The 9,880-nt window shown below is 44.6% G+C and overlaps 1 pseudogene; it reads left to right on the top strand.

Moving 5' to 3' along the window:
• Positions 1-282: 282 nt before the first annotated feature.
• LOC139018518 (peptidyl-prolyl cis-trans isomerase A pseudogene) lies at positions 283-731 on the top strand (annotated as a pseudogene).
• Positions 732-9,880: the final 9,149 nt, after the last annotated feature.

The raw sequence follows: 9,880 nt of genomic DNA, 5'->3' as shown, positions 1-9,880 counted from the left end.
TTCCAAGAGGCTTCCCTGTGTTGTTTTTGTTGGAGAAAGTTGCTTCTGCCTAAGATGATATTTACTCTAAGCCGTGTTTGTGGTCGGAGGCCTCAGGGAGCCCATGCAGCTCACTCCAAGCTTTCACATACATGAGAGCTCTTTTGCGTACATTTTCATTTTTTAAACGTAAGTGGATGATTAGCAAGTCCCACAATGAGGTAAGTCCCCGGCCCAGTCCCTGCAGTGTTTACTAGCTACTTTCTGGCTGCTGAAATGTTTATCATAACAAGCAGAGCCTTGATGGAATCAGCAGAGGTTTTCAGTTGCAGCCTTCCAGCTCCTTCACCCCGACCCCGAGTCCCTGCCGGCTGTCTCCAGCAGAGCTGGATGCAAAGAACAAGAGAAAGGAATATTTATGTGCCGGGTGGTGACTTCACACGCCATAATGGCACAGGCGGCAAGTCCATCCATGGGGAGAAATTTGAAGATGAGAACTTCATCCTGAAACATACAGGTCCTGGCATCTTGTCCATGGCCAATGCTGGACCCAACACAAGTGGTTCCTAGTTTCTCATCTGCTCTGCCAAGCCTGAGTGGGTGGGTGGCAAGCATGTGGTCTTTGGCCAGGTGACAGAAGGCCTGGATATAGTGACAGCCATGGAGCACTCTGGGTCCAGGAATGGCAAGACCAGCAAGAAGATCACCATTGCTGACTGTGGGCAACTCTAATAAATTTGACTTGTGTTTTATCTTTACCACCAGGCCATTCCTTCTGTAGCTCAGGAGAGCACCCCTTGACCCCGATTTGCTTGGAATGTTCAATAATCTTTGTGCTCTTGCCACAGTTCATTGGGTTCCATAATTTCCTTACCCCCTTCTCAGTCTAGCTGGATTGCAGAGTTAAATTTATGATTATGAAATAAAAACTAAACAGTTGTCTGAGAGAGAGAGAGAGAGAAAGAGAGAGAGAGAGGAATAAAAACCTTTTTTCAGTGACAGAGAAAGTTACAAATAATGATAAGTTTTGTAGCTTCAGAATTAAACTGCTTAGCAGATTAAAATGAGCATATTGTCTCTCTCACCAAGGTGATCTAATTCCCAGAAAACAGTTGATCCTATCTGCTGAGCTGACCCCACTCCCTGCCACATTTTCTATTTCAATCCTCACTTTGTTCACGAAACAGCAATAGTGATTTAGAGTGACATGTTGTTGCTATGGAAGCTTGTTTTTCTCTGCTTTAGTCTACTGAGGACTTGCGAGCTCTTAAATGTCTTTGCATGAGTTATTGCTCGGCCGCACTGATGCGCTGACGGGCTGGGCAGCTGTTTAAACCCAAACTCAAACGAGGGATGGTTACAGAGAGAGTCAAAGGTTGGGGTTCGACTGTGCAGCACATAAAACAAAAACCAGGCAAGTGATGGAGTCACGGCTGGTAACTTTATCTCGGAGGATGTTGATGATCTGAGCATTACCGCTGTGGTTGGGGTAGGTTCAGCTCCAGCAGTTACAGTTGTCCTTTATTTACTACCTGCATAGTCCCCCGAGTTACTTCTCTTGACCAGTTTTCACAGGGGTGAGGGAGTGGGATACATTAATGAAGATTCATCTTCTCATGCCTGGCAATCCATATCTCTGTACCTACAGGAGAGATTCAGCTCAGGCACCGCGATACCTCAGCATGTGGCACCTAGAATGTCATCTCTGTATGGATAGGGACATTGCTTTTCGTAGTGCTGTCTAGTTAGCACTCTAAGTGGGGACTTAATGCATAATAGGTGATCAATAAATATTTGCTTGAATGGCTTAATAGGGTCATAGAAGCTTATTATTGGAGGGAGCACTGCTAAGCTCCCTCCCAGCCACTTCTCATGCCTCTCCTGCAGAACAAGGAGAGCTGACCTTACATCATTTGGGACCACTGCAGCCATGAGCTCCACTACTCGGAAGGTCGTTCTTTCCTTTCTGGAGGTCTTTTGCTGTTCAGAAGTTTCCTCTTAAGCACAATCACAATCTGTCTCCTGTGTCTTCCCTCCTTAATTCTCGTTCTTCCTTTCTTCTTCCTGACAATGTTCCAGAGGACAGGAGATGGTCTCCCAATCCCTGTGGAGCACAAATGACACGAGACAGAGTATAAATGGCTAAATGGGTGTAACCCATAAGCCCAGGAAGGAGCCCTTCTCTGATAGAACAGCTGGTTTTTAGGATGCTGCTCAGACCGACCAATTTTAAAAATTGCATGATACTAATGGAGTAATTAGGATTCATTATATTGCAAGAGGTTACTGGACCTTAGGGAGTAAAAAAAAATCTCCATTTTAATCTAGCCTGACACAAAGCTTTGAGGAACCCAGATTGTCAAGGAACTATATGTTAATTTTTGATCAGGTAAAGACCTTGGAATTAAAAGTTTAATGAATTAATCATGCAGCTCTTTTTAAATTGAGTACCTACTCAGTGTCATCACTCAATTTTCCTATATTGTAGTAAGGTTATATCACTCATCACTAAGATTTATTGAGTGCTAGTGCTCTGCAAATGTTATTGCATTGAATTCTCATAACAAACCTATGAAGAAGGTCCATTGTTATCCTCATTGTATACAGGGGGAAGCTTTGTTTCAGTAAGGATGAGTAGTCCATGGTCACCAGCACAATGCCACAGGGTCAGGCTTAAAACTCAGGTCTAACACCAAAGTGTTCTTAATCTCCAGACCATGTATTTCTAATGAGAACTAAATTCTTATGGGGAAAATCAGATTCAATTTGCTCTGTACACCTCACTGTCTTATACACAGTCGGTGCTCCATACATATGTGTCAAGTAAATGAACACATTTAATCAAAGTATGATCCACAATGTAATACTTTACACCTCAGATTTCATCTCTGAAATGAGGGAATTGGGTTGTCTGATCTCTAGGCTTCCTCCCAGTGTTAAGCATGAATGCAGCTAGCCCAGGAATATGACAGAATTGGATTTTAAAGACACAGTCAAGAGGGAAGAGTGTGGCAAGAGGAGCAGCATGAGCTAATACAGCATTCCTTCGAACAGAATGTTCCCTCTGCCCAAAATACCCTTTCCCCACTTGGTCACTTGGCAAATGTCCAATGGTCAGCTCCACCAGACTCCCCCCTGTGACATTGTCCTTGACCTCTCCCTCAACACCCTACCCTCATACACACACACAATCCCTCCCTCCTCAGGGTCCCCAAGTACACTGTGTGACTTGTGATGATCTGATTGTGGGTCTGTCTCCCCATTTTACCCCTAGACTGTGAACTCCTTTAAAACAGAAAATGCCTCCTATTCGTCTCCAAGCCCCTTCTTAGAACCTCAGTAAATGTGTTTGAGATGCTGGACCAACAAGCAGGCCATATGTAGGGGAGCAGAAGAGGAACAATGTGACCTTAATAGAGAATCCATGCCAGAAAACAGCGAGAAATTAAATCAGTAAGAGATGGGGAGGCTGGAATTCCAGAAAAGGGAGTTGAGGCTTGTGCCCCTGGAATGCCTGGGACCATTCTTAATAGGAAGTGACAGTGAAAAGAAATATTCTATTAGGAAAATTGCTGTAGACATGGTTTGCCATTTAAGAAAATGAATAAAGGTAATGAACTTGCTTTCTTTCTTAGCATGCTCTTCATAAATCCACATCTCATTCATTATATCTGACACTTACGTGCATAAAAACACAGAATAATCTGATTTGGAGATGTCTTAATTTATTTTAAGTGAATAAATTTTTAATACATCATTAAACAGTAAACAAAATACCTTACTTAGGATAAACTAAGTCTGAATAAGCCTAAATAGTTGTTCATAGCATATTTAGCGCCTTGGTCAGTGCCTGGCACATATTAAGTGCTCAGTTAGTATTTGTTGAATGTCAAGGTGATATTGCATCATGGTTATTCATTCTGGTAATTCACATAAATGAAGGATAATAGCCATTCCCAGAGCTAAACACTGAATATTTTAGAAAATTAAAAAAATAATTAAAGGTTGAAAAAACTTTAGTGTTTGTGTTTGGAATACAGAACATATGTGTATATTTATATCAATATGCTTGTCTTTTTGATTCTCTGAGATGTAAAATAATATTAAAATAAGTGCATATCAGAACAAACATCAAATGACAACTGTAGACAACAGCTCAGAGATGCATTCATTACCAACCAGACAACCTATACTCAGTATAAGCAAACTGATGGGTGATATTTCTTTAAAAGACAAATAAACCCCTTTATTCTGGTGCATCTTGGAGAAGCTGGTACTGGAAAACAGTCTAGTAAGTTCAAGTCCATTGATGGAAATGGTTTGACCATGTTTACCAGGTGGTAGGACACATTACTAGGTAGTTACATCATTTTGCAATCTTGGGATTTAAACTCACAAGCAATTTCAGATTGCAAAACCTTCTCCCTAACTTGAAGAAAAGCATAAATACGTGTGTGTGTGGGGGGGTGGGGGGTGGGGTGGGGGGGGCATCTGAGCTCGCACACATGCGCACACACACACACACACACACACACACACATTTCAAAATGAGGATGGCCTAGGAGAGCTCTTCTGTGATATTTGGATTTGATTTACGTAACTAGCTGCTCCATGACTAAGCCTGATGCTATTAGACAAATGTTATGTGATGCTACCTGATGTAGTGCATAATGATCTCATTTGGACCACCTGTGAGTCAACATTTATGCCCAGGAAAGGGTGAGGTTTTATCTTGAGTCCTAGATTCTTACAAAGATTTCCATAACTGTGCAGCTCTGCTGATGGCTTCTCTCTATCTGTGTGAGTGTGTGTGTGTGTGTGTGTGTGTGTGTGTTGGGCTGGGGGGGGGGGGGGCGGGGCGGTGAGGAGGGGCACTATGCAGTCCTCCAAAGCTTGGCTTTCTTATGCATATTTGTCACTTTCAAATTTACAGCTAATTGCTAGGATATTATTTCAGCAACAAATGCAAATCAACCCCAGTCCCCAGTGCTCTCAGCTACAGTGAAAGCGCAAGGGAAAGAACTAAAGAGAGGTGGCAGGCTCTTTCTTTATATTAAAAAACCTTGTCATGATATAAATTTGAACCAGAAGTTGGATATCATATAACAAGTCCTAGTTATTAAGTTCCTAAAATACCTCATGATAGCAGGGTCTCATTTCTGGTGTATATTCTATAGGTGCTTGTAAATTTAGTGGGTATATCTGACTTGTGTCCAAAGGATCCCATTTCTTACTGATGTTCATGCATATTCCAAGGATAACTTATCTTTATTCCTGATTTGGATCTTCCATTGGTAGTGGCTTTTAACTATCTGGATTTATGCTTCCCTGCCACTAGCCTCTTTGAAGGTAGTGAATCTTCTCACTAGTTTTGAGCATAGTGTGGTGGAAAAGAACTTGAGCTTTGGAGCCTGTGGTATTCATTAGGATGCTCATTAAGTGTTTCTAATTCTTCTAGGCACAAATTTTCACCTCTCTGCCCCTGAAGTTAGGGGTGTCCATGTAACTTGTTTTGTTCAAGAAAATGAAAGTGTGAGTGATGTGGTTACTTCCAGGGAGAACATTTAGAAGCCTACCTATGATTTGCTTCACCACTCTTCTCTTTTCCCCTTCTCCTCCCATAATTATAGCAACAAGGAGATGGAGTACCTTCAGACGCAGCCTGTAAGTGAGGACAACATGGAAGAGAATCCTCAGCTCACATAGCATCACCTTTGTTATTTTGAAGCCTCCAAGCCTTGGTGTTTGGCTGATATCTCTGCAGGACCTAAGTTATCTTGACTGATATGGGGAGGCACAAGCCTGAGCTCAGGTCCTTGAACAAATTATGGAACTTCTCCCACCACCTCAGAGAGTCATGTGAGGATTCAATAAAAGCATAAGAGCAAAGTGGTTGGCCCAGAGAATGCATATAACAATGTTTATTTCCTCTTCTGCCTGGAGCTGGCATCTTGTTTAGCACCTTTGTGCCTAGAATAAGACCTGGAATATAGAAGGTGTTTGAATAAATAAGGGAATACATGGAAATATTTAGGTGTACTTAGAGAATGATTTATTTAAAAGATCTTTTAGCAATTTTTTTTCTGCACATTTTCTTACATCAAGTTTTCCAAGGCACAGCCAAACAAAGAGACAGGGTGGCTGAGGAGGAAAGGACACAGTTCTGGGATTTTAACGGGCTCAGCTAGTTGCTATCCCAAGTGACCCTGGATTGAGTGGGACAATTTGCAGCATCCTGGGCAGGGGTAGCAATGGCCCTCCTGGCCTTTGCATCATGCAGACCTCGTTTGGAGTATGGGGCTCTGCTCTGAGAAGCATTTTTGAGAGGGACATTAACAAACTGGAATGCACGCTGGTGGCAGGTGACAGGGGCAAGTTTGGAAGGCAGATCAAGATGCTGAGAAGTCGTGAAGCTATTGTTTATTGCTCCAGATCCTCTCATGATGTTTGTTGTAAGGTTAACTGAACATAGAAACTATTTTTGTTCTCAGTACTTTAGTGGACAAAGTGGGTAAAAATGCTGCCACCTGCTAAACCAGAGTCTGTCATACCACCCAGGGACACAGCCCATGGTGTTTTTAATAAGAGCAGTAACTTCCCCACTTGCTTAGAAATCATAGAGGTAAAGCAACCGGAAATTATTTAGCAAACAGGTAATGCTGCCTTATTTCATCAAGGCAGCATTAGCAGAGCAGAAGGGGGCAAGCTTTAGAAAGGCAGAAGAGAAAGCCACCAGGGAAGGACAGGAGCAAGCCAGGGACCAGAACAAACCTGGTCCAGCAGTCATCTGGGGGCCGCTATGCCAGAGCTTGGAGGAGCCATTGAGATACCAGAAGAAGCCACTGTGTTGGTGGGCTTGGTGCCAGGGTGCCTGAGCTTCATAGTCAAAAAGAGGATGAGCTTGATGAGGAAACAGAGTCCTCTGCATTAATCAAAGATAGAAGGATCAGAACAATGAAAGACTGGCTTTAGAGACTGGCCTGAGGTATCAAGACCACAGGCTCTCTGTAAGACACCTTCAGATGAAATCTGGCATTGCTAGTTAGACCTGAAACTATCTCCACTGCATACTTTGCCCTCCAAGTAGTTCTCACATGGTAGAAAGGTTGCTTTCCCCACATTAAAGACAAGTGGTCCAGGAAGAAGTTATTCATTAATTCCATCATAAGCATTGGACACCTATTATGTGCCAGGCAACAAGCTGGGTACTGGTGATGTTGGAATTAGAATTAAAGTCTCTGTCCTGAAAGGTACCACAGGCTAGTAGGGGAGATGAATTCGGAAATAAGTGATTCGACTGCCGTGTGAGTGCAATGGTAGAGGTAGGCCCGAAGGACTCTGAGAGCATCTGGGAAGAACACCTAGCCCAGGGGAAGGGCATGAGGAGCAAGAGGTGAGAAGGTTAGGGACGAGATGAGCTGGTAAAGTGAGTCTTAGGGCAGAGCAGAAGCCAGCCAGGCAAATAGCAGGAGCCAGGCCCCACAGAGCGTGTGGGTACTCAGGTCCACAAGGGGGCAGAGAAAGAGCAAGAGGGGAGATTCAGGAGGGGCCTCGGTGGGGCTTGGCTGCATTCTGAAGGAAATGGGGAGCCGTTAAGTGCTTTGCCGTGACATTTTCAGCTTTTAACAAATATTCTTTTTAGGGAGATGGCTCTGGAGGCTAGTGGAGGTGCATTTGAAGGGGGAGCCGAAGCAGGCAGATCAGTCTGGAGGCTGTGGCTGCAGTCCATGTGAGATAGGACAGGGCCTGAACCACCGCTGTGGGAGCTGGGGAGAGATCCTGAGCCAAAGTCCCACAATGAGGTCAGCTAGAGGACTTTCTTGGTATGTTTATTGATCCCATTTTTTCAGCAAACATTTAGTGTGACGATTATGTTGGAGTAGGGGTGGAGGGTCAGGAGCACGGGGCCATGGGGTGGGCAGCGAGGGGCTGCTCTGACCAGAGGCCTGGTGTTTGTCACACTTCTCCCCTGCTCAGAGCATCACTGAGCGACTCTTCCTTTTGGATTGCTCCTTTGCTGATACAAGCAGAGATGGTGGTTGGGGGGGCGCCTCCCATCCTGGACATGCCTGGCTCGCTCCACGGTTCCACTGATGCAATAGGGAGTTTGTCTTTCAGACAGTGGCTGGAATAAGTGCTGTGTCTCCCTGGAGCTCCCAGGAGCTCCCCCGCTCTGTGGAACTCTTGGTGCTCAGGGGGTAGAGGTGTAGGGACAAAAATGGCTGCCAGTCTTCAGAAGGTGTGCATGGGCGGTCATTTAGATCCATGCTGACTTTAAATTCAGAGTTCTCTGGGATTCTGAAACTCGTGTAGACCGGCAACACCCTCGCATTTGGTACTGTGTTTCTTTAGGATAGCCCCAGAGGCTTCTGGGAGAGATGTAATACCGTGCTGTGCTAAGGAAGGAAACAGTTTGGTTCTTCTTGCAAAGAAGTGGTGGTGGTATGAATGCCTTTGCTTTCCTTAAAGAATGCTTTTATTCTTGCTTCCTCTCTGTCTTAACTCTTCTCTCACTCCCCAAGCTGCGTGTGCATAGGAGAAAAGGTGCTGCTCATGGACCCAGGCTCTATGGATGGGGCCCGCTCTGGCTCCAAAGACATAGATGAAACTGGAGGGACCTACATTTGGTGTTGGCTCTGCCTGCCTGGCTCCTTTCCTTGGCACTTGGGTCAATGCCTGATGCTGTTTTGATATGTGACCAAGAGAAGCAGTGCAACCACAGAATACACGGAGGAATGGGGTGAGAAAGATGGGCAGGATTGAACTGGAGAAGTGATGGTAACACTGGGAGAGGAGAAAATATTTCTCCCTGTGACCCTAAGTAGTGATGCAACCAAATCTTCTGAAGCATTCATTGTATGCAACTACTGTGACAATTATTCATGAAGGGCAGTGGTATCCTAGGTTCCACCTTAAAATGAGACTCCTTCTACCTGAGAATAGCTAGTCATCAATGCTGCACTTCTGTGCCCTGATCAGTGACTGGTGTCACTGTATTATCGCAGAAACTCAAAGAAGGGATGAGTAGGGCATCCTACTAATATTGCTATGACTAACATGTACTAGGCACTCACTTTGAGCCCAGAGAGTGTGAACTTGCTCTTGTCAAGTTACCAGTGTCCTTCATATTCCCAAATCTGGGGACACTCTTCTCAGTCACATTTGGCGTTGCCTCCAAGCAGCAATCATTACAGTGACAGGTCCCTGCTTCCTACAGGCTCTCCTCCTGTGGCCTCCGGCCTCTCCAGCACCTTGCCTGCGTGTTCTGCTTTCTCCACATTGACCTCATGAAACTTGTTTTTCAGGATATCAACCTGTGCCTTCCTCTCTTCTCTCTGCACATTTTTGGCTGAGTGATCTCCTCTTTTCCCATGGCTTTAGGTAGCAATTACACAGATGACTCTGAAATTTATATCTCCTGCTAAGATCTCTTGCTACTGACTTCCATGCTCGCATCTGACCACCCACTTGACATCTCCACTTGGATGTCTCACAGGTAGATGAGACGAATCCGAAGTCAGACACTTCATTTCCCTTCCTCTCCAAGCATATCCTGCTGGCACATTCTGCATCGTGACTTCCCTCTTTTCCACATCCATTAGCAAGTTTGGTCAATTTTATCTCCACTTGTCTCCATCTCTTCTTCTCTGGATTTTTGCAGTGATTTCTAACTGGCCTCCTACACCCCCCGCCCTCCCCCGCCCCCGCCCCCCCCCACTTCTCTATATGCTATTGTCCACACAGCAGAGGGAGTGGTTATTAAAACATGGACAACTCATGTTTCTCTGCTGCTGAATGTCCTTCATGGGGTTTTTTTGAACTTTGAATAAAATATGAGCTCTTTACCTTAGCTTTAAAGGTGACTCAGATGTACTGTTTATCATCTGTCCCTGCCCCACTT

This window comes from Myotis yumanensis, unplaced genomic scaffold, assembly GCF_028538775.1.
Source record: "Myotis yumanensis isolate MYYU_CA2020_CCGP unplaced genomic scaffold, mMyoYum1.0.hap1 SCAF_10, whole genome shotgun sequence".
NCBI lineage: Eukaryota > Metazoa > Chordata > Mammalia > Chiroptera > Vespertilionidae > Myotis > Myotis yumanensis.
This window is presented reverse-complemented; position numbering and strand designations above follow the sequence as displayed.